Source organism: Diabrotica virgifera, chromosome 6 (assembly GCF_917563875.1).
Source record: "Diabrotica virgifera virgifera chromosome 6, PGI_DIABVI_V3a".
Lineage (NCBI taxonomy): Eukaryota > Metazoa > Arthropoda > Insecta > Coleoptera > Chrysomelidae > Diabrotica > Diabrotica virgifera.
In genome coordinates, this window is record NC_065448.1 from 184,181,788 (window position 1) to 184,208,256 (window position 26,469).

Genomic DNA, 26,469 nt, shown 5'->3' on the forward strand with positions numbered 1-26,469 from the left:
CCAAAGAACTGAACTCATATAGACCCATTAGTCTCTTACCAATATTATCTAAGCTATTTGAAAAAATGTGTCTACGTCGATTAGAACCAATAATAGAAGAAACAAGATTAATTCCAAAACACCAATTTGGTTTTCGTAGCAAACATGGAACAATAGAGCAAACACATCGTATAGTCAAACAAATCAGCAATGATCTAGAAAACAAGAGGTACTGTAGTGCAGCTTTTCTAGATATCAGCCAAGCATTCGACAAAGTGTGGCATACAGGACTCCTCCATAAGCTGAAGAAAAATCTTCCGTATCAATATTATTTAATTATAAAATCGTATCTGACAGATCGCTTTTCATTAGTAAAACAACAAGATGCTCGCTCAGAACTATTTAAAATAAAATCCGGCGTCCCACAAGGTAGTGTACTTGGTCCCTTACTATACCTGTTATTTACTGCTGACCTACCTACAACTAGATTGACAACAGTCGCAACATTCGCAGATGACACAGGTATTATCGCATCTCACACAGACCCCCAAAGAGCTTCGCATAACTTACAAGCCCACTTAAATAAAATAGAAAAATGGTTAAAAAAATGGAAACTAAGAGCTAATGAAACAAAATCGACCCACATGACATTTACCATGCGAAGAGAGAGCTGTCCACCAGTATACATAAACAACAAACAATTATTACAAGTAGATACAACCAAATATCTGGGCATACATCTAGATAAAAAACTAACATGGAGAAAACACATATTCACCAATAGAAAGCAACTTGGACTCAAACTTCAACAAATGTACTGGATTCTGGGTAGACATTCAAGACTGTCAATTGAAAATAAATTAGTGGTATACAAAGCCATACTTAAACCCATATGGACCTATGGCATACAGCTATGGGGCTCAGCCAGTAACTCTAACTTGGAAATTATACAACGTTTTCAAAATAAGGCATTAAGAACCATAGTAAACGCTCCATGGTACGTCCCCAACGCAATAATAGAGAGAGACCTGAAAGTTCCCAGCATCAAAGAAGAAATCAGCAAATACAGTGAAAAGTATGAAGAAAGACTTAGTGCGCATCCAAATGATTTCGCGAGTGAATTATTAAACACGTAGGGTGAAGTTCGCAGACTTAAGCGTTATAAACCAACTGACTTACCAAATAGATTTTAGATAAATTAGAACTATTTTAAGTTTTACTTTATTTTACTAGTAGTACTATCTATACATTTGTTGATAATTTAGAAAGGAAAGTTTTCATTGGAATTCTTACCTACATGTCATAGCCTAAGAAAGTCATAACTTTAACTGATTGTTCCTAACGGAACAGATTGTTAAATAAATTGGAGTAATAAAAAAAAAAAAAAACAATTTTCAATGTTCAATTTTCAATTTTAAATTTTCAATTTTCAATTTTCAATTTTCAATTTTCAATTTTCAATTTTCAATTTTTAATTTTCAATTTTCAATTTTCAATTTTCAATTTTCAATTTTCAATTTTCAATTTTCAATTTTCAATTTTTAATTTTCAGTTTTCATTTTTTTTCAATTTTTATTTTTTTTCAATTTTTATTTTTTTTTTCAATTTTCAATTTTCAATACCTATACACCAGTTAATAGGGAAAAAAATCGTCGATTTCACGTAAAAATGTTAAGCAGGGTTTTGAAGGTTTTAAACGATAGATGAGGTATAAAAGATGATAATTCCGTGAAGACGTACAGCTAATTTTTCTTCTTCTTTTTTTAAAACAGTTACAAAGAATGAAAAACTAAGTTTTTTGACTATAAAACGTTTCTTATCCATTTTAGAGAAAAATGTTTCAAATAAATATTGTGGACCTTAAAAAGTTCTTCAATTTGGTGGGAGACATATTGAAATATATAAACAATTGACCGAGATAATTGTAAAAAACTCTCATTTTTGCACTAATTTTGAAATATTAATAACTGTATTTTTTGCACAAAGATATTTAATTTCACTACTTCAAATTATGCCAATTAATGGGTTATTTCAGTGTGCCAAATTTCAACTAGATCGACCAAATAGTTTATAAGTTATTCAATTTGTTTATCCCAGACAGCAATTTTTTAAACAACTGTTCTTGCCCTAACAGTGACTCTAGGGATATTTTACAAATCGCAATCGATTATTTAAGACTTCAATTTTAAGATGTATTGAAAATGTTTTAAGATTTTATCAAAATTGTTGTTAAAAAAACCGTCTGAAAAAGACCCTACATTTTAGGTTATAAACAATTAGAATAACTTTGACAGTTTTTATGTTACACGCTCGTATGTAGGCTCATGAAAAGCTGGTGAAAAAATACACATTAAAATAATAAAATGGATTTTATATGACTAATAGAAATCAAGTTAGAATTTTTTTTCAATAAATCATATTTTCATTGTTTATAAACATTAAGAGCTGAAAATTGAATAAGTTGTTTAAGAAAGTCTATATTTTCTGATCCACTTCATAGATTGCATATGCAGTAAAAAAAATAAAAAGTCATGACTCGTTAAAATGATGGTACTCGTGAAACACCGCCAACAAATGTAAAGGTGAAAATAGCTTCGTTTTATTTTTTAGAATGGAATCCCAATTTGAAACATGTTGAAAAAATTTGCAGTTTAATTGCTATTACTTGCTTTAATTTTACAATAATTTCTCGTAAGAATTACTTATATTTTACTAATTAAAGTATATTATTTATATAAATATACAATAATAATTAGCTCAGGCCCAGAAATTAAATTGGTTGAAAACACGATCTTATCCATAAAACAAAAAATATTTTTAGCAGTTAGTAAAAATAAAAAGCAATTGATTCAACTTTTATGTGCAGAGCTCAACAAATCTGGGTACCGAACTAAAGTAGCAGATGAAGATGCGGACGTATTAATAGTGCAGACAGCTCTTCACGAACATCGAACATACATATGAAACTAGCAAGACCATTGTAATAATTGGTAATGATACTGATATACTCATAATATTGACGCAACTCTCTGCTCCGGACAATAACTATATGTATTTTGAAAAAAAAGGCGAAAAAGGAAAATCTATCTATTATAGTTGTAATAGTTTTAAACATTCTCATCTAAGAAAATACGTTGGGTTCTTATATATTTTTACTGGGTGTGATACAACTTCCTCTTTTTTTAATCAAGGAAAATTCAAATTATTAACTGCATCGTCAGAAATTGTAGATCTGATAAATATTTTTTACGACGAGAATACTAACAAGGAGGACATCATGAAAAACGGATGTGATATCGTTGTTGCTTTGTATTCTGCTGCAATTGATGTTACATATAAAAAAACATAATAACATATTGTCATTAAATGAGTTACGTTTTTTACAATTTATAAGAAATACAGGGAAAAAATCTTTTAGATTGGAAAAATTTGCCCCCAACAGAAGGTGCAGGTTATCAGCATGTACTTCGCGTTTATCATCAATTACAACACTGGTTAGGTAAAAAACTGGATGCTATCCAATATGGATGGCAAAAAACTGATACGGGTTTTGAACCTATTTACACCTTAGATTGTTTGATCCCTGAAGAGATATTAAAACAAATTACATCTAAATGTTCAACGGGTTGCAAAAGTACAAGATATGGTTGTAAAAAATATGGTATAAACTGTACGGATCTTTGTACAAACTGTGCAGTGGAAGAAGAGAAAAAATGTTGTAATCGCGCTGCAGTGGTTCTTGACGATGTCGAGTCAGACTTTGTAGAGGATGAACTTTAACTTGCCGAGAAGCGATTTAGAAGTTATAGACGTTCACTAGAACAATCAAATTAAAATTCATAAACAATGTTTTACTTTTTTATTTTTATAATTATTTATATGAATTTATTAAAATATATATTACTATCAAAACAAATATATGACTTTTATTCTAACTATTGAACTTAAACATACATCATTAAATAGTGCAAACATATTACATATTTATACTTATTAGATGCCTACCTAAACAAATATTAATAGTTTTATTAAATTAAATAACATTTCATAACAATTCAGAAACAAAATAAAACAAACAATTTTTTAAAAATTATTAAGGACTTTTAAATACTTTTTAATTATTTCAAATAAAAAAAAATGTATTGTACTAATTTATAATTATTATATATTTATATAAAAAATATACTTTACTTAATGATTTAAAGAATTTTTAAGAAATACTTGTAAAATTCAATAACTTTTATAGTAAAATTGAATCAATTGATTTTCACGGGATTTTCCAATTTTCCAATTGTGCAAGGTGAAATTTGCACAATTTTTAGTATTTTTTTGAGCTACTCCAGTTAAAAAAGAAGGTTGTGCGTGCTATGGAAGGTGATAATATATTGCAGTTTTTTTCCAAAAAAGGAAGCGAAGCTTGAACAGTTCCCACCTTCACTTTCGTTGGTGGTGTTTCACGAGTACCATCAGTTTAACAGGTCATAAGTTTTTATTATTTCACTGCATATGCAATCTATAAACTGGATCGTAAAATATAGATTTCCATATATAAATTTTCAGCTCTTAATGTTTATAAACAATGCAAAATTTGATTTATAAAAAAAATACTAACTTGATTCCTATTTGTCATATAAAATTATTTTTTCTTTTTTAATATGTATTTTTTCACCAGCTTTTCAGTGAGCCTACATGCAAGCCTGTGACATAAAAACTGTCAAAGTTATTCAAATTGTTTATAACCTAGAAAGGAGGGTCTTTTTCAAACGAGTTTTTTAATAACAATTTTAATAAAATGTTAATTTTTTCTTAATGTATCTTAAAAGTAGACTCTCGAATAATTGATTGCGATTTGCTAAATATCTCTAGATTCACTGTTAGGGCAAGAACAGTTGTATAAATAATTGCTCTCTGGGATAAACAAATTGAATAACTTACAAACTATTTGGTCAATCTGGTTGAAATTTAGTGCACTTAAATAAACCATTAAATGGCATAATTTAAAGTAGTTAAATTATACATCATTATGTAAAAAGTAAAGTTATTACTATTTAAAAATTAGTGCAAAAATGAGAGTTGCTTGCAATTATCTAGGTCAATTGTTTATGTATATTATTATGAGTCCTATCAAATTAAAGAACTTTTTAAGATCTACAACACTTATTTAAAACATTTTTCTCTAAAATTAACAAGAAACGTTTTATAGTAAAAAAACTGAGTTTTTCATTCTTTGTACCTGTTTATAAAAAAGAAGAAGAAAAATTAGCTGTACGTCTTCACGGAATTATCATCAGTTATCTCTCATCTACCGTTTAGCACCTTCAAAACCCTGTTTAACATTTTTTCATGTTTTTTTCCCTATTAACTGGGGTACTAATAGAGTTTTGTATCACACGTTCAAAACAATTGAAATTGATCGGCAAAGTAATCAATGTCGACGTTGAAGTGATCTCACATCTCCAATTCGCGGACGACATAGCTCTGATAACAGAGACTACATAACAACTATGCGTATTGAATTGGATACCATCTGTAAAGAAGTTGGTTTGAACATAAATTTTGGAAAAACAAAATGCATGACAACTCTGGTACCAAGCAAAAATCTAAAAGTCACATGCAACGAAATAATATTGGTTCATACATATAAATACTTAGGTCATGAAAATCGAATTGCCAGGGACAATCTAACTGCTGAATTTCAAATAAGAATCACTTTGGTATATGCCCCATATGTAGCTTTATCAAACGTCTTCAAGAGCAACATGCCAAATTATTTGAAAAAGAATCTGTTCGATCAATGTGTTTTCTCATGACTGACGACGCCAAAATATTTTCCTTAAGCCAGGCTACAGCAACCACACTCAGACTAATAAAAAAAAACAAAAAATAGTGGAACGGTCGTTTCTGTCTGACTCTCATAGGCCGGGTTAGAAACGAAGAAATAAAAAGGCCATTCATAAAAAGATGGCATAGAGCGCATATCACAGCTGAAGTGACACTGGGTGGACCATATGGCCAGAATTAATGACGAGCGTGGACCCAAAAAAAAATCAGTAAAGAGATCTCAAGCATACAGAAGAAGTAGAGGTAGATCACCTACAAGATGAACAAACGACGTCTAAATAATCGCTGGAAATTAGATGCAGGAAGCTCAAGTGAGACAGAACTGAAAGAAATATGGGGATACCTATGTTCAACTTTGGACGCAGAAATATAATGACGATGATAACTTGTATTTGTTTCGTCTTGTATTGTATGGTATTTTATTTTTTTACTCAAACAGTATAATCTTTTTTTTTCAAACATATTTTATTTACCCTCGTTTCAATGGTTATTATTTTTTATTCGTTACTAGCTGACCCGGCAGACTTCGTACTGCCTCAATAGATAAAAAAGCTAAATTTTTATATACAATAAACTTAAATTAAACTAAATGAATTCATAATTAATAAACAAAAAATGCTCGATATGAATGAGGTTTTATTATTATTTTCAATTAAATACACATGATGTTTGAAGTAACAAAAGTTTACACAAGTTTAGTTAGAAGTAACAAAATAAAGTTTGTAGTGTAACATTTACGATCTTAAATATGTTTTTATTATAATTGAAATTATTAAATTTTTTTTTGTTTAACTTAATTAAATAAAATTTATTAAAATTAACTAAAATTAAATAAAATTTTATAATTTGCTGCTTGTTCCGTTCCGAGAAGTTCCGTTTAGCCCGACCGCACATCAAAGAAACATGAAACGTAAATTACGTTTCATGGAAATAAACCACTGCTAAACAAATATACGTCCGGCCATTTATGAAACTCTCCGAAAATAAAAATTTGTCATGAGCATGAATCACACTCGTTTCATTGGTAGGCGGACTTTGAGATTTGTTTAGCAGTGTTTTAGTTTCATGAAACATATTTTTCGTTCATGTTTCATGTTTTTCGTTTCATGTTTCTTTGGTGTGCGGCTTGGCTTAGAGATATTTCTTGGAAATTTCAAAAAATTAAAAAATTCATATTTTACAAAATTTAAGTATAAAAAGGTTAAAATGTTGCCCTTTTCTTCTGTGCTCATATTTTCATTAAAATGTGTGCTCATATTTTATACATATAGATGTAAATATTTTGGTGGCTACCAAATGACTATAAAATCGTATAAAGCTTTCTTAAATTTTCACAAATAATTTAACATCAAAATTAGCCAAATCGGTCCTAGTCCAGGGCGCATCTGTTTTGAGATGGACGTTGAGAGGTGACTCAAATTTTTTTGCAGAAATTGCTTGAAAATAAATCAAATAATAATATTTGAGTTATCCTCCCTCTCAAAAAGGTCCGGAACATTGTTTAAATAATCAAAATGTCAAAAAATTAAGGAAATATTCGATTTTTTTCTTCGTTTTTTGATTATAACTTTAAAAGTATTCACTTTCGGGAAAAGTTGTACCAACATAAAAGTTGCGTAATAAAATTTCCTACAATATAGAATTGGTTAAAAATTTAAAAAATAGTCACCCTAGTTGCAAAATAGCAATAATTGCGAAAAAACCATACAAAAACAAGTATTCGCATTTTACGTTTTTTAACAATTTATGCTACACTTAGGACCTTCATATTTCACCCAGAAAAACTTTATGATACAGTAAAACAATGCTATAAATTTCATTAAGATCGGTTTAACAGATTTTGCAAAATAAATTTTGCAATCCAGCTTTCGCAAAAAAAATTCATTTTTTCAAAATGTTACAGGATTGAAAATAAAGCAGATAGCAAGTTGAAATTTTTTTTGCTTATAGAAGTGTACTGTATCTTTCATTTGCAATTTGCAAAATTAAAATCTATTAATTACCACGGCGTCAGGAAACTTTTTAAATAAACAATAATGTTTGGTGCTACGCGCAGGACAGCGGTGTTCGATTCACACAAGTGTATTTCCACCAAAATTTCTTCCAATGTTTATCTAATATATTATTTTCTTACTCTATATTTTGTTGTATTTTAATATTTTAATTCCACAAAAATTAAACCAATTTTATTATTGTTTGTGAAATATTGTTTAAACAATTGCAAATGTTTAAAAATAATAAACGTTTATTTTTAAAGTTAAAATATATGAACAAAGAAAGTTTTTGCTAATAATAGTGTTATTTCAAAGGATAGAGTATGTGTTTTTATTTTACAATAAACAAATTTATTTATTTATATCGAAATTTAATAAAAATTAAAATGTATCAATCATTATCAAAGGTCATTGAAATGCCCAATCAGAGCAAACTATCCGCTGTCCTGCGCGTAGCACCAATAATTAATGTTTATTTAAAAAAATTCCTGACGCCGTGGTGTTAATCGATTTTAATTTTGCAAAATTGCAGATGAAAGGTACAGTAGACTTCTATACTCAAAAAAATTCAACTTGCTATCTGCTTTATTTTCAGTCCTGTAACATTTTGAAGAAATGAATTTTTTTTACGAAAGCTGGATTGCAAAATTTATTTTGCAAAATTTATTAAACCGATCTTAACGAAATTTACAGTATTGTTTTACTGTATCATAAAGTTTTTCTGAGTGAAACATGAGGGTCGTAAGTGTAGCATAAATTGTTGAAAAACGTAAAATGCGAATACTTGTTTTTGCAAGGTTTTTTCGCAATTATTGCTATTTTGCAACAAGGGTGACTATTTTTTAAATTTTTAGCCAATTATATATTGTAGCAAATTTAATTACGCAACTTTTATGTCAGTACAACTTTTCTCGGAAATGAACACTTTTAAAGTTATAATCAAAAAACGAAGAAAAAAATCGAACTTTTCCTTAATTTTTTGACATTTTGATTATTTAAACAATGTTCCGGACCTTTTTGAGAGGGAGGATAACTCAAATATTATTATTTGATTTATTTTCAAGCAATTTCTGCAAAAAAATTTGAGTCACCTCTCAACGTCCAAATGTATTAATATTTTTACAGATCCGCCCTGGTCTATCCAGCCATTTCTGAGTTTTAGCGAGACTAGCGGACAGCAATTGATTTTTATATAATATAAGATAACGAGAAATAATATTTTTAGTGTAGTTTGAACAGTATTATATCCATAAAATAGTAAAGAATTCCTTGTTGCGTTTTCTTTATAAAATATATTATGAATAGATGTCGATTGCACTTCGCACTAGTGATTAATGTTTGCAACGATAATTTTTTTGTCTGTTGTATAATAGAACAGAGTGGATTCCCCGGCGTATATAATCCAGACTGAGAAGTGCGGTTGTGTCTAAAGACCACTCGTCATGGTTCGGTCGCCATTGTCGTCCTTTGTTCGTCCTTGACGCTTACGCTTCTCATCGGCCTGCAGGCGACACAACTTGTTATGTGAACACACCCTCAAGACAGCTACACAACTTCTCAACCATCTTCAACATCAGTAGTATAATAAAGGAAATGGAATTAGGTGGACAAAGTTCTTATTGCTTAAAAAAAGGAAATTAAAATTTTAATTTTTATCTCTAGTCTGCTTAATATTGAGTAAAAATTTTATTCACAAAAACTCCGGTCTAGTTGTTTTCAATTAATCAAATTAGTACCTACAGAACTAATTTTTTACCTCTAAAAATAAATTAATTAGTATAGTATAATGGATCACCTAAAAATGTCTGAGATACTTGTTTTTTTATCACACGAAGACCAATTTTATTTTAGAAATATTAATATACGCCAGTCAATGGGAGCAAAAATAGGATATTACCTCCAAATTCTATCCTACTGCATGGATTTTAATGAAATTTTGGGAATAGCCTCTACTTATCTCTTAATTCAAAGTCTACCCTATGCCGATGTGTGCTTTTATATTCTGGGTGGTTCCCACTCCTTCTCGGGGAAGAAAATTTATTGGTTAAAATAACCACGGAAGTGGCTAGCGAACTTAATTGTAAGCAAAAGCTGTTCTATATTTTTTTTGAAAACTCAATATTTTTTGAGTTATTCGTGGTAGAAAATTGGCCATTTTCGTTGAAACATAACACCTTTTCGAACAGTTTTTTTGCAAAGATCCTAAAAACTGTGCATCTAACTAAAAAACTATATAAAACATTTCTGTAGCTTATAAAAAACCAAACAGGCTAGTTCCTTCATAAATCTTCTAGTTATAATGTAAGAAGAGATATATTATGGTAGGTGAAAATAGTTTTTTTTATGCATGCTCAGATCGTTGTATTCAACTTGAAATAACAGATAAACGGTCGATTTTCGGTGTATAATGTGACAACACCTTTTGTAGTGCTTAAAAAGATCTTTAAAATGAGCAATATTAAAGGTATACTGCATTCAAACTAAGCGAGATATGCTGCAAAAAATTGATGATTAATGTATTTTAAGAAAAAATGAGAATATATATATAGAAGTATATTTAACCTCTCATCCAACAGAATTTTAATTCATCATTATACTTTTACAATACCTTTTTTATTATAGTATTATGGACGGCTTCAAAAAGTTGGACGGGTTTAAAATAAATGGTTTTTGAAAAAAAAACAGGATCAATTTATAGAGCGCTTTTTTAGATTTCCTTAAAAATCTTCTTTTGCTACATGTAACTTGAAAATGATAAGAGATACAATAATGAAACATAAAACAAAATTTTTCTCAACAAAATCGTACATTTTTGTGTGGAACCTTTCTTTCGTATCTCTTATTATTTTCAAGTTACATGGAGAAAAAGAAGATACTTATGAAAATTTAAAAACGCGCTCTATAATTTGATCTTATTTTTTCAAAAACTATCCAATTTTAACCCGTCCAACTTTTTGAACATATAAATAACACTTAACAAAAAGTATTGTAGAAGGAATACAATGCATTTAAATTCTGATGAATGAGGGGTTAATTAATGTACTTCACATTTTTTTTTAATTCCATTAGTCATCAATTTTTTTGCAGCATATCTCGCTTACTTTGAATCTAATCGACCATTAATGTGGCTCATTCTATTATATCTCTTTGTTTCTTTATGAGCTACAAAAATGTTTTGTATGGTTTTTTTCGTTAGATGCATAGATTTTAAGGTATTCGCAAAAAACCTCCCGAAAGAGTACATTAATATTTTTCAATGAAAACGGCCATTTTTCAATGAAAACGGCCAATTTTCAACCACGAATAAATCAAAAATTATTGAGTTTTCAAAAAAAATTAGTGAACAGTTTTTGCTTCAAATTAGGTTCTCTAGCCACTTCCGTGGTTATTTTCACCAAAAAATTTTACACACTGAGAAGGGGTGGGAACCACCCCTAAGATAGAAGCGCACATCGACATAGGGTAGACTTTGTTTCTTGAGCTATTCTCTACTTATTGTGAAAATATCAAGTAAATCGATGTAGTAGGATGGAATTCGGAGCCAAATAACCTCATTGACTGCCCTAATTGAGTCAATGTAGTTTTTACTACTTTGTTAAATGCGCTTTAAAAGTTTTTTAAAATACCTTTATAAATGAAAATGTTAGAACAAAATTAACTCGACCGTTTAAAAATTCAGAAAATTTTACACACGAAACCATAGAGATTATTCTAAAATTAAATTTACTGGTTCAAATGCTCACGCATTGGGGCACTGTTCGGCAGAGCTTTGCCTAGCGTGTCCCACAGGTGTCAAATGAGAGAGCATGAGCTGTATTTTCAACTTGATTTAAAAAAAGTGAATAAAAAATATATTTATTACTAATAAATTATGCAAAAGTATCGTAAATCTTTCCTTATATACTTTTTATTTTGTTATATAAGAAATTATATATATTTATTACATTTTTTTATCAATTATGATATAAATAATATTACTTGGTAGTTGTGCACTTCAATCAGGGTAAAAAAGTTAATTTTTTTGGAAAAAGTTATTCAAAAAGTTTATAATGAAAAATTGACGATACTTTTGCATAATTATTTATTACTAATAAATGCATTTTTTGTTCATTTTTTTAAACCATGTTGAAAACGTAGCTCATGCTTTTTCATTTGACACCTGTAGAATGGTTCTAACGTCATTTTTTCTGACTTATGTTATTGCAAAACAATTCTCTCTGGGATTAACAATTTGAATTAAATTTAAACAATTGAATGAATCGCTTTGAAATTTTTATCACATATTAAGCACCAAAGAACCCTCATTTGACAAAAATTTCAAAGCTGTACACTAATTTTTACAACAGTTATTGCGAAAAATTTTTTTTTGCAATTCCGACCATTTTTCGCAATTATATTAACAATAAATGAGTATATCAAACTTTGTAATAAGTCATTTAAAATCTTTTTCTATGATCTCGAAGATATTTGTACTAAAAAAATCATAAGTTTCATTGTTTTCCGATGATTTGAAAAATAGGGCTTTTCATCGACTGTCATTTGTTTCGAGCTTCTGTCAAATGTTGTATAATCCGTGTATATTAATATTATTCACGGATTATACGACATATGACAAAAGCTCGAAACAAATGACAGAAGCTCGAAACAAATGACTGTGAATGAAAAGCCCTATATGGAAAAAATGCCATTTTTTGACAGTTAATTGTTTATAAATAAAAATGGCCGTCAGATCCTACGCAGGAAATAGTTACAATATGTTCCTATGGGTATTACCTGTCGAAAAGCGCTTCAGTACCCTGGCTGCTGAAGTGTCACGAACAGGGTATATTTTTGTCTTATTACCCTGGCCTATATCTCAAGTGGTTTGAGAGCTCTCCATTTATTATTATTCCATATGTTTCCCATTCTAGTTTTTTAAATATGTCTTCCATTGCCTGATTGAACAATGTTGGCGATATTGTGTCTCCTTGCCTGACTCTTCTTTCCAATTTTATTGTTTCTGCAGCGTGTTCGTCCGCCAAATTTATTGTGGTACTCTCGTTTTTGTATATGTTTGTTATTAAGTCCGTCTATCTGTAATCAATTCTGCCATTCTGTAGTGAGTTTTATGATGGCGCAATTTACTATGCTGTCAAACGCCTTTCGGAAGTCCGTGAATGCCATATATAATGGAATTTAATATTCGTTCGACCTTTCAATCAATATTTTTACTGTATAAGTAATATTCCTAAGTCCCTTGAAGCGATATTTTAATCAAAAAAAGAGTTGATGACATCTACAAGCACCCTAATGGCCGAATAATTCCAGAAATTTGTTTTATTTTGGCGTGCCTACTTCTGTACATTTCTTTCTCGTTAAAATTTATAGCTAAAACATATATTTTCATAATTCATTGGCAAAAACATACGAGCTATAAACTACCCTGTATTTTATTGTAATTCGGCGCAACTAAGGCCGCGTTCAGAGTGGACGAGCAAAGAGCAAAGAGCAAAGAGCAAAGAGCAAAGAGCAAAGAGCAACGAGCAAAGAGCAAAGAGCAAAAAGTGCACGTTCAGAGTGGACGAGCAAAGAGCAAAGAGCAAAGAAGTGCTAATAGCGGGTAGTTACGCTAGACGAGAGTTTAGTTCTTTACTCTCACAGTAGTCCATGTAGTGAGACCGCTCCCGTCTGAAAAAATTTCCGATTCGGTCTCTTTGTGGATTCCTATTTAAAAATTTCCTTTAAACAAATCTGAAGGGTGCCGGGCGGAATTTTTGGGCAGAAATTGTTTAAACAATTTTTTTAAACAAATACAAAAGATCACGTGTTTTGCTCTGGAACATATATTTTTAAGTTTTGTGGGTCATCTAAACAACAAAGGTATCTTGTAAATGTTCTCAAAAATTGATAGTTTTCGAGTTATAGGCAATTTAAAATCTGAAAAATGCGAAAATACCCATTTTCGAGGCCTAAATACTCATATTTAAATTAGTATTTTTAAGGTTGCCAGATACTTAAATTGAAGTTTAAACATTGAGCCTCAAGACTCTGAAGACTGATCGCGTCTAACCTTAATTTATACCGTTGTTTTTTAATTGTTAAATATGCGTGTTTATTCGATTTTTTGCCGGTGTGGCGCGCTCTATTTAAAAAATCTCCTATTTTCCTCCGAAAATTATTTTTTCCAGATTTTTTGGGATTTTCCAAATAAAATAAGTTTCTTGACATTTTTCTCAAAAGTTAACAGTTTTAAAGTTATAAGCGATTTAAAATCCAAAAATGAGTTTTTTTGTCATTTTTTGGATTTTAAATCGCTTATAACTTTAAAACTATTAACTTTTGAGAAAAATGTAAAAAAACTTATTCTATTTAGAATATCCCAAAAAATCTAGAAAAAATAATTTTCGGAGGAAATAGGAGATTTTTGAAATAGAGCGCGCCGCACCGGCAAAAAAATCTGATAAACACGCATATTTAACAATTAAAAAACAACGGTATAAATTAAGGTTAGACGCGATCACTCTTCAGAATCGAAGCTGAATGTTTTATCATCAATTCAAGTATCTGGTAACCTCAAAAATACTAATTGAAATATGAATTTTTAAGCCTCGAAAATGCGTATTTTCGCATTTTTCAGATTTTAAATCGCCTATAACTCAAACACTATTAATTTTTCGGAAAAATTACAAGATACCTTTTTTGTTTAGAATAACCCAAAAAACCTAAAAATGTATAATAATAAAAATGGTATACATTTTTATTTTATAGTCGTATTACTCCGTAGAGTAAGTGCACACCTACATTGCCTACATTGGATCCGATTTTCTCCGATCAGATCAGATCAGATCAGATCCGATCCGATACATAGGGCTTTTCATTCACAGTCATTTGTTTCGAGCTTCTGTCATGTGTCACATAATATTAATTTATCTACGTCATACGTTATTGGTATATAAACAATACAAACCAAAGACGTATGGCGTAGATATATCAATATTATGTGACACATGACAGAAGCTCGAAACAAATGACAGTCGATGAAAAGCCCTATTGGATCCGTCTTTCTCCGATCAGATCAGATCCGATCAGACCGGTTTTCCGGCGATGGTGCCTACATTGGTTCAGTAATCTTCCGACCACCGACCAGCGACAATAAGTTCCGATGAAGATGTGTTGAGATGATGACATTGAATATATTTAAACATGTTAGATTGCAACCCCCAACTTGCAACAAACTTGCAACCAGTTTGAAACCAACTTGCAACCAGTTTGCAACCAGTTTGCAACCAGTTTGCAACCAGTTTGCAACCAACTTGCAACCAATTTGCAACCAACTTGCAACCATCTTGCAACCAACTTGCAACCAATTTGCAACCAACTTGCAACCAACTTGCAACTAAAATTGCAACTCAACTTGCAACCAATCGGAATGAAACCAAACACTTCTCGATGAGAATAGGAGAAGCTACTCCCGACGTCGGCCGATATCGGATCTGATCTGATCTGATCGGATCGGAGAAAAACGGATCCAATGTAGGCACTCCCATTTAATACTATGGGTTTATTTTTTATTTCGACGTCGGCCGACGTCGGATCTGATCTGATCTGATCGGATCGGAGAAAACGGATCCAATGTAGGCACCCCCATTTAATACTATGGGTTTATTTTCTATTCCGACGTCGGCCGACGTCGGATCTAATCTGATCGGAGAAAATCGGATCAAATGTAGGTGCGGCCTAACTAGGTGCATTTTTCCGTTGGAACTTTACCAGCTGCAGACGGGGGATGTGAATTGCATAGTGTAGAATTCCTTCCCTCTCGTCTTCACTGCAGCATCCATTTGACTTGCAAATTGGTCTTGGAGGTGTCACCAGGAAAGTGTACCAATAAGTTTTCAATTTAAAAATCTTTTAGTAATATTTTTAATATTTTCAATATTAATAATTTACTATTAGGATTGAAAACTACTTCGTCTAAAAATATATGTTCCGGAGCAAAAAAACGTGATCTTTTGTATTTGTTTAAAAATAGGTATTTATGAAACAGTTCGTGAAGTATGCTTTTTGCGAACGCACGCGATATTTAGAGCACGAGCGACAGCGGAGCGAGTGCTATTCATCGCGTAAGTTCGCAAAAAGTACTTCATGCACAGTTTCATACAATATTTTATCTACTCTACCATAAACAAATAAAAAAACTGTAACTCTTCGTCACTGGAATTCATTTCTATTCTACAATTTTTAGAACTTTGACATTTAAAAATTCTAACTTCTTTCAAACCACAAAACTGTAAAAACTCTTGTCGTAATTCATTGCTCATTATGTCATCACCATGACAACGCCAAAGTTAAGGATATTTGATTATATGAAAGTGTGTTAAAAACAGTGCGAAAAAGTAAGTCCCATTTAAAATACATTGTTACTTCACGCTCACTTTAAACACCTCACGCACTGCTATCTATAATGACAGTTTTCACAAACTAAAAACTTACACGTAACATAACATAGAGTAGATAAAATTGTTTAAACAATTTCTGCCCAAAAATTCCGCCCGGTGCTCTTCAGATTTGTTTAAAGGGGACATTTTTGAATAGGAATTGACAAAGAAACCGAATCAAAAATTTTTTCAGACGGGAGCGGTCTCACTACATGGACCAAAGAAATCAAACTTGTTTGGTTTCGCCGCTTTGCTCTTTGCTAGCACTCTGTGCACCTCCGTTTGCCAGTATGAGTTTGATTTCTCCGCTTTGCTCTTTGCTCTTTGCTCTTTGCTCTTTGCTCGTCCACTCTGAACGTACGCTAAGCCGGCTAAGAGTTGAAGTCCCATCATTGTTGTTTTATTTTTGCCTGCCACAGCAAACACTCAACTTTCTTTCGCTATCTTTTTTGTCTTTCTCTCAACGCAATGTTGAAGGATTTACACCCAGAAGCTTACCCTTGTTGAGTCTGCTGCTTTGAGATATTACCACTTCATTTCAACAAAAATAATAAACGGCTTCATAATATCATCTAAAAACAATTCTGGGGATATTGACTTTTAAAGCAAATCGATTATGGTATACCGTGTATCGTATTGAGTTGAATAAATAAAATAAGCTAATAAAAAAAAATAATGTGTGTGTAATATGTATGCACGTATAATGCATACAAATAGGCTATTGATTATGTTCAAAATAAGAGAGCTAAAAGGAACTACAACGTTAACGGGATTTTATTGTCTCATATGGTTAACGGACATCTGTATTTGAGAAAACCGCGGAGTGCTACTATTTAAATGAGTGCGTTTTTGAGAAAGGGGTGAATTAGTCCCTAGACACAAGGTGAATTAGGGTGAGTTCCATTCACTTTTGGTACAAACACTTCTACAGGAAAATTGTTCCAGGATAAATTTACTATCGAAATATCATATTTTAAAGTCAAAAGTATTTTTTTTACAGAAATACATTCAAAAGAAAAGCAAGAAGAAAAGCTCAAAAGAAAGTAATTTTGTTTTTAGCCCCATAATTTCTTTCCACAGGGATATAGGTATAGGCATTTCTTCAGCGAAAAATAACTTCCATCCTTCCTTTTTAAAATGACATTTAGTAGAAGACTCTAGGATTTATAGTTTCTAAAATAGAATTTTTCAAAATTTGCCGCTCACAGAATTTTTGAACAATTTTCCCCATTATTTCGCAAACATTGTTCTGTAACTTTTTTCTACGCATTTCTAGGTATATGCAATGGTACATTTAGTAAAAAGAGAAGTCCATTGCCTTTAAAATTGTCTACTGTGTAAGGTCGTACTACTATTTTTAAACAAGTTATGCTTTTTCAAGGTTTTATACTTTTAATGATTTTTGATATTTTTTATGATTATTTTTTTAAATTTCTCATTATGACTTTTTCTCTTGTACATTTAAGTATATACATTCTAGAATACAAAAGCTTATTTTCTTTACTTTAAAATGTTGTATTGCAATCATCTATAGGACTATTTTTAAACAAGATATCCGTGGGATATACAAGGGGATCCGTAATTTAAGAAAAAATTTAAATGTTTTTATTTTTTCAATTAGAAGAATATAACTGCATATTGTAACATAATTTTTAATTCCAAATAACTTTTTTTGATAACACTTTTCGATATTGTGGAATATAAAGGTACTTTACTCTTGAACGAAATTCATATTTTTTAACATACCTCGTACATTATTGATAAAATTTTATATCTGATGATTACATCTTAGGTTTTAGACTATGCAGAGCATTTTATAAAGAATAATTTTTTTCATAAAGTTAATAATAAAAAGTTTTCCATATGGATCCAACTTAGTGGGACCTATTGCATGTGTACATGTCAAACTTTGAAAAAGCATATCTTGTTTAAAAATAGACGAAGAATTTTTTACAATACACCATTTTAAAGTAAAAAAAATAAGCTTTTCTTTTTATTGCAGAATGTGTATACCTAAATATACAATCAATAAAAAAGTTATAATGAGAATTTAAAAAATAATCGTAAAATATATCAAAAATCATTAAAAGTATAACATTTTAAAAAACCATATCTTACTTAAAAATTGTCATACAGCCTTCTACGATAGACCATTTTAAAGGTAATTGACTTTTCTTCCTACTAAATCTAAGATTGCATATACCTAAAGCTGCGTAAAAAAAGTTACAGAACAATGTTTGCGAAGTAACAAGGAAAATCGCCCAAAATTGTTGTGAGTGGCGAAATTTGAAAAATCATATTTTGGAAAATGTAAATCATACACACTTACACCAAACTCCATTTTAAAGAGGACGGATGGTAGTTTGTTTTTCTATGAAGCAATGCCTATACCTGTATCCTCGTGGAAAAAAGTTATAGGGCAAGAAACAAAAATGCTACCTTTCGTGTTTTTTTCTTGTTTTTCTTTTGAATATATTTTTGTAAAAAAAAATATTTTTGACTTTAAAATGTGATATTTCTATAGTAAATTTAACCTGAAACAATTTTTCTGTAGACCTGTTTGTACCAAAGGTGAATAGAACTCACTCTAATTCGCTCTGTGCCTAGGGACTAATTTACCCTTTTCTCAAAATCGCACCCCTTTAAATGGTAGCACTCCGCGGTTTTTTCATATATAGAGTTCCACTGACTCTATGAAACAATAAAACCCCGTTAACGTTGTAGTCCTTTTCTAAAATACATAATCAATAGCCTAAAAGTACAAATCACACTATTCTACTATATGATTTCAACGAAATAAATATACTTTAAACAGTTTATTTGTATTTTATTTAAATTTTTAACTAATTTTAATACTTGTTCCTTTCCAAAAATATTTAATAAAACAATAGGAAAAATTAAAAAAAGTTAGGAATGTGACGGGTTTCTAAGCGGTCACCCATCCAAACTTTACCGCACTAAACACTGCTTGAAATATTAGACGAGGCAATAAAGCACTAAAAAGCCCAAAACCTAGGAATTTTGTATAGTAAGATGAATCGTCATGCAACTTTTTGCATTCGGTTCGAGGGAGTGTCAGGAAATTTTGTTAACTAAATTGATCTCCGGGAGATGAAAATTGAATTTTTTGCATAAGAAAAATGCATTTTCAAAGTACATGGTGCTCGTCACCTGGTGGTTTATGTTATAATCACTCAAAATCAGTCAATAACCATTACTCGTGGGGTAAATTTTTCATTAGTAAACTTTCTCAAAATACTTTTATAGTATATCTAAAAAAAATTATCGCGGCCCGCGAAAAATTTCCAATTTTAAAAAATGGCTCGGACTATCACGGAGCTTGGCCACCCCTGTATTATAGCTTTGTTCTTCAAGAATATCGACGTAATAATATTATTGCTAAACAGGTAAGTGTCATTATATACCAGGTGTAACAATGATAGTGTGTTTTTTCATTAAAGTTTGGAATACCCTGAGGAATATTCTAGCGTATATAAAATATTGAAATTAAAACTCAACTGTAGCATTAGGCTTTCTTAACATTTTTCTGTTTGATTCATTCGCTAATGTGGGATAATAAAAAAGTTAGGTACTTTAACAACTAGCCATGTTATCCATCAATACAGGCTATTTCTAAATAAGTGCGACAAACTTTAAGTGGTAATTATGCATGAAAAAATAATGAGTTTGCTTTATAAACATATGTTCGCAAATGCTTTGTTTCCGAGATACGGGATGTTGAATTTTTTCTTACAAACTGACGATTTATTTATTGCTCTAAAACTGGTTGAGATATGCAAACGTATTTTGATATATTTTAAGAGGTAGTTATTGCGCATTTTGTGACATACAATTAAGAATTTTATATTCACCATTGGCGTGCATACCATAGCCAACAAATGGATAACGTCCTTTAAATCGGTGCCGCCCAAAATCCCGACAGCCAAAATCCCGACAGGCCAGAATCCCGACAGGCCAAAATCCCGACATGCAACAATCCTCGCGTAAGTAAAAATTCCGACTTTTGTTTAATACTTTTAATACAAAATACTTTTGTTTAGTAACAAAAAATAAAAAACAGATGCCCATAAACAAAAAACAAGAAATAAATGTAATTATATGTTAAAAAGAAACTTATCAAACCTGTCGGGATTCTGGCCTGTCGGGATTTTGGCCTGTCGGGATTCTGGCGTGTCGGGATTTTGGCCGCCGGGATTGTGGCTGTCGGGATTTTGGCTGTCGGGATTTTGGGGTAGACCCCTTTAAATTGACGCTGTCAAATAATTAGTCCTGTCGCCAGGGGAGTACAACGGCCTCCTTTATTCAAATGGACTTACCCAAATTTTTTATGTATTTTGACCCGTAGAATACGAATTCTTTGGGTAATAGTTGATACGGATGTCGATAAGATTGTTATAAACAAAGAACTTGAGGAACATAACTGCAATTTTTCGCAAAACAAAACATTTTTTTGTATTTTTTGGGTCATTCTAAGTACACAATGTTCTTCCAAGTTTTTTCGTAGGATGCATAGTTTTCGAGATAAACGCGGTTGAACTTTCAAAAAATCGAAAAATTGCAATTTTTTAACCCGAAAAACTTTTAATTAAAAAATAAAGTAGCCATTCTGCTTACCGCATTTGAAAGTTCAAGTCAAATTCTATCAGATTTGATTATTTTCATTGCTAAAAATTAATTTTTTATTGTTAAACAAAGCTATAAACAAATAGTGCTTCCGTCCCCAATGCATGGGTTTTAACGCATGCTACGTAGATTTTGCGTGTTTGTATGTGCACCTACTCGTTCAATTTTAAATGAGAGTTGCATTGAAAACATCACTCAAGCACTATGTGTTTATAGCTTTGTTTAACAATAAAAGAAATAATTCGAAAAATGTGCATCCTACGAAAAAACTTGTAAGAACATTTTTTGTTTAGAATGGCCCAAAAAATACAAAAATATGTTTTGTTTTGCGAAATATCGCTGTTATGGAATTCCTCAGTTTCTTTGTTTATAACAATTTTATCGACATCCAGATCAACTGTTACCCAAAAAATTCGTGTTCTACGGGTCAAAATACATAAAAAACTTGGGAAAGTCCATCTGAATAAATGAGGCCGTTGTACCCCCCTGACGACAGGGCTAAATATCTTGACAAAACTAAAACAACTTGACAGCGTTACCTCGAGAAACTCATAACCTATTAAAATCTTTTTGATTTTTTTATTTATCATGATCTAATGATTAGTTGTGATGTCCACCGCAAAATCCATTGTTTTTTGAGGTGTCTTTAAAAATTTGCCATGATTCGCTTATTTTTGAATATTTTTTCTTAATTTTTTTTTAATATTCTACGAATTGAACTAATATGCTTATTTGGTTTAAAAACGAATTAATTCTACCATACTTTAAAAAAATTCACAAAAATGTGCTCGAAATGTTGATTTAAAAACCCTACGCTCCCCCCCTCCTTTAAGGATAGCTATGACAAGATCTTGATGGCCAAGCCCTGCAAGTCATATTTGTTCATGTATGAAATTTAATAAAAAAAATGTTTTATTCGGAGGATGTGTGAAGGTCGAACTCTACTACAATCACAATAAGGATGCACTAGAAATAAACAAACACAGACATATTGAATGTTCGAAGAGCACTCCCAAAGCATGATTTAAAATGTACCTATATAGATTGTAAATTCAAAATCACAATTTACAAAGTTTATACATTGATAAATTTTGATTCAGAGGTGCTCCTCATAACATTTAACGTGTCTTGGTTTGTTTATTTCTAGTGCATCTTTATTGTGATTTTAGTATAGATTCGGATCTTAGAATACGTGTTTTGAGACCAGTTTTTAATTATCTGTAGGGCAGTTTGCAATATATTTGATCCCACAGTCACATTGTGTGTTTTTAGATATATGACCAAGTCATCTGCCTATAGGCAAGTAAATACAGGTATAATAACTTAAAATACTGTTTTTCTACAACCCTGTTAAAAATGCAATTTTTAGCACTCCATAGGAGCGTTAAAAATGCTACTTTAAGGCACTAGTGCTTTAAAAATTTTAAGGCACTGCCGTTAAAAGTGAATTGTCAAATTGTGAAACGTCAAAATATTTATATTTCATTTATTAACAATTAATAGTACCACTTGCGCAATTTGAAAAAGTGGTTTAAAAGGTTTTTTAAAATTTAATTTAAACTGTATTATAGCATTTTTAACACGTATGTAGAAAAAACAAGTTTATGTAAGGGTATTATATTTTCGCTAAGAATTTTTAGACGTTCCCCTCGAGTGTAGACAACCAGTTCTTCCTTTTACAAGTCATAGGTTTCATGGTTTCAGCAATTAACAAAAATATTGTATTTTATAAATTTATAACGTTTGTAGAAAAAATATTGTATGACATACGTGTTAAAAAGTACATTTTTAAGGCACTCATGTGAATTGCAGAATTCGCTTGGCTCATTCTGCAAACTTTCACATGCGTGCCTTAAAATTGTACTTTTAACACTTATATCATAAATAACTGTTATTACAATAATTAGAAAGAGTTTAGGACTTTGGAGTGCCGCTTGAAAGTGCTCTTCTGGAAGATGCAAATCCATTGGTTTTAACTCGAAAAGTCGAGTGTTCGTGTTAAAAAAAAAACAAAATTTTTAATAAAGGACAACAAATTGTCTTTTTCTATGGATGCTATAAAATGTGCAACTTCTCTCACTACTTACATACATTCAAAACGAACAATTTCTCAGGCTGTGAGAAAAGTCGGCCATTGCAGTGAGAAATATTTTTCCTCACGGGTTCCATACGTAGAATCGCGGTTTCCACGGTAACATGCACAATACAAACACAAATATTTTTGTCAAATAAAATGTGTCAAATCAAAACTTACCAGGAATTACCTTTCAAAACTGTTCAAATATAACAGGTAACTATAACTTTAAATAAATAAAAGTATATAAATATTAAGAATATTAAATACCTAATATATATGTGTATAATATGTATTTTATTTCCATTTTTTTTCATATAATCCACATAATAGCACCTAAATTATTTAATTTTAAAGATTGAACTCTTGACAAAAACACAGCCAGAGAAAAAGTACAGTGCACAACACGTGAGAAAACGACATATTTCTCCCTCGCTTGATTTGCAGCACTCGCCTCGTACCTCGGGCTCGTGCCAACAAACTTCTGCGCTCGTGAGAAATATGTCTTTTTTTTCTCTTGTTGTACAATATACTATTAAACATTCCAATCTTGAAGTCAGCTAAATATAAGATTTCTCCATGTTATATCATAGCATTTTTTTATATTAAAAAATACAGTTATAAGTTTTTGACCGTGCAGGAAAGATTAAGGTATACCAAGAGGTGGTTCAAGTATTATTAGATTGTCTGTTGTGATCTACATGTACAAAATCCCCTTTTTATTACTTATATCTTTTACCAGGTCTTTTTCCTCATAAACTGTTTAAAGTTTAAAGGAATAGTTTGATTCGGTAGATTGTGTGGTAGTTATGATTTATTATTATTTTTCTTGTTTATATAAACCATAGTTTTATATTTTTACTCTTAAAAATTTTTGTTAAATTAATTTTATTTACTTATTTATATCGCATTCTGTGTCGTTTTTGCTTTTTCAGTACTAAGCATTATATTTTTTACGAAAATTAAATATTCTGAATGAAAAAAAGATACTTTCCCCAATTCTCTACCTTATAAATTCAAATGATTTTAAATTAAATCATTTCTATTATACAAATTTCAATAAACATCATAAATCTTATTGTAAGGACTCATCTGCTATCGTCAAAAATATATGAAAGCCCCATTGACGATCCCCTGTCAAATATTCTTAATGAAGTTAACGAATATTCGCTACCAGGAAACCTTTTTGTTATTCAGAAGATATACTTGCCAGAAAAATTAGGCCGTGAAAAATTTGCACCATTATTAAAAAAACCAAGTAAAATTTTAAGAAGAAAATTACATTTTTTGTATAGAAACTTATTAACGACGTATTTTTTGTTTTCGTTGAGATAAGAGTGCAGTGCAGTATTGGAAAAATTATTTGAGCTAACGCAGCATTTTACTATTTCTTTTTGTTTAAAGAAAATTTAGTATTAACTAGAGGTTATTAGTGAAAAATTATTAAGTAACAGTTAAAATTTAAGAAGTTTTTATTGTAACAAACAATGATTTTTTGTCAATTCCAAACGTAATCTCCTCTCTTATTGGTGCCTCTTTAAAACTTTGACGTAAATTAAATTTTGCTATATCGCAATTTAGTTACTTATCGGAGTTATTTTATTATAGCATAGCTCTGATTATAGCTTTGTAAGCAAAAAGCGCTCAGCTAGGATATTGTTTTTATTCAATTTTGAAAAAATGTGAAAACTTTGAATTATCCACGTCCATCTGTCCGTCTGTCTGTCTCTGAACACAACTCCTCCGTCAATATACGTGGTAGAATGACAAATGAGGTGTCAAATGAAAGCTTATAATCCAAGGATGGTACTAAATGTGAGAAATTTGACCTAGGCTGTCTGTCTATCTATTTGTCCGACCGTGAATATAACTCCTAAGTCATTATACCAGGTATAATGACAAATGAGGTGTCAAATGAAAGCTTATAATCTAAGGATGGCACTAACGGTGAGAAATTTTACCTAGGCTGTCTGTCCGTCCTAACGCGAATATAACTCCTCCGTCACTATACCAGGTAAAATAACAAAAACGAGGTGTCACTTGAAAGCTTATAATCCGTTATAATCCGAGGATGGTACTAAAGGTGATAAATTTGACCTAGGCTGTGTGTCCGTCTGTCCCTCCGACCGAGAACATAACTCCTCCGTCATTATACCAATTAGAATGAAAAAGGAGGTGTCAAATGAAAGCTTTTAATACGAAAATGGTATTAAAGGTGAGAAATTTGAACTAGACTGTCTGTCCGTCTGTCCACCCGACCGAGAATATAACTCCTTCGTCATTATAATAGGTAGAATGACAAATGAGGTGTCAAATAAAAGCTTATATTCCAAGATTGGCACTAAAGGTGATTTTGACCTAGGACTTACGGTTTTAGAAATGCGACCAGAAGCACTGTTCTAAAGACAGCAGAATAGTACAAGTGATATATTATTCGACGCGCTTTCGGAAGACGAGAACAAATATATACTTCCGGTTTCATGACTCTCTGTCCGTCTTTTTGTCCAACCGCAAATACAACTCATCTGTTATTAATACAGATAGAATGACAATTGAGGTGTCGAATGAAAGCTTATAATCCAAGGATGGTATTAAAGTTGAAAAATTTGACAACGGACTTCCGGTTTTAAAGTTACAACCGTAAGTACTGTTTTAAGGTCGAAAATAGTATAAGAGATATATCATTCAACACGTCTCAGCAATATGAGAACAAATGTAAAATTTTGATTTTTATATCATTTCCAGTTAAAAAGTTCTAACCAGAAGTGCTGTTATGGTCTCAGAAATAGTACATGTAACACATATATTGAAGCGTATTTAAAAGTTGAGTTTGAATCTTAAGTTACGGTTTTGAAGTCATTTCTGTTTAAAAAATGATGACTCAAAATTTAGTAAAAATGACTCAAAATTAATAAAATCGTATATCAATCGACGCAAAGTTATACGAAGAATTCAAATATCGACTTTCAGTTCTATTTTCGATTACTTTGGGTGAAAACCTAGGACTTGCGAAGTCCAATTACTTGTTTAAAAAACTTCACACTGTTAGAATATACTTTTATTTCCTGTTCTTTTACTTGTTAGAAGTGGGCACAAAACATATCAGTATCTTAAATTAAATCAGTAGTTACTTATTGAACTTTTCAGCTTCTGTGTCATGCTTTTCTGCTATAAGAGCATATCTATCTATAGCCCATTTAGCTCATTCTTGAACGTAGGCCTCCCCTTTTTCTCTTCAGGATTCTCTGTCCTGGGCTATACTCATCCATAAGATATCGGCGTATTTTTTGATGTCGTCGATCCATCTCTTCTTCTTCTTAACTCAGGCGAAACTCGTTATTCTCTGGCACTTGGTCATAAGACCTTTGTACCAAACCCTGTTCTTCTCGTTAAACTTTAATAAGTCCTGTGGCCTCAACGAAGACCAACAGTTTTTTTATTAGTAGATTTAGGATCTCTTCTGGTTCAAACCTTATTTGACCAGTGAAGTCCTGCCTTACATCACCTAGCACACTGCAAT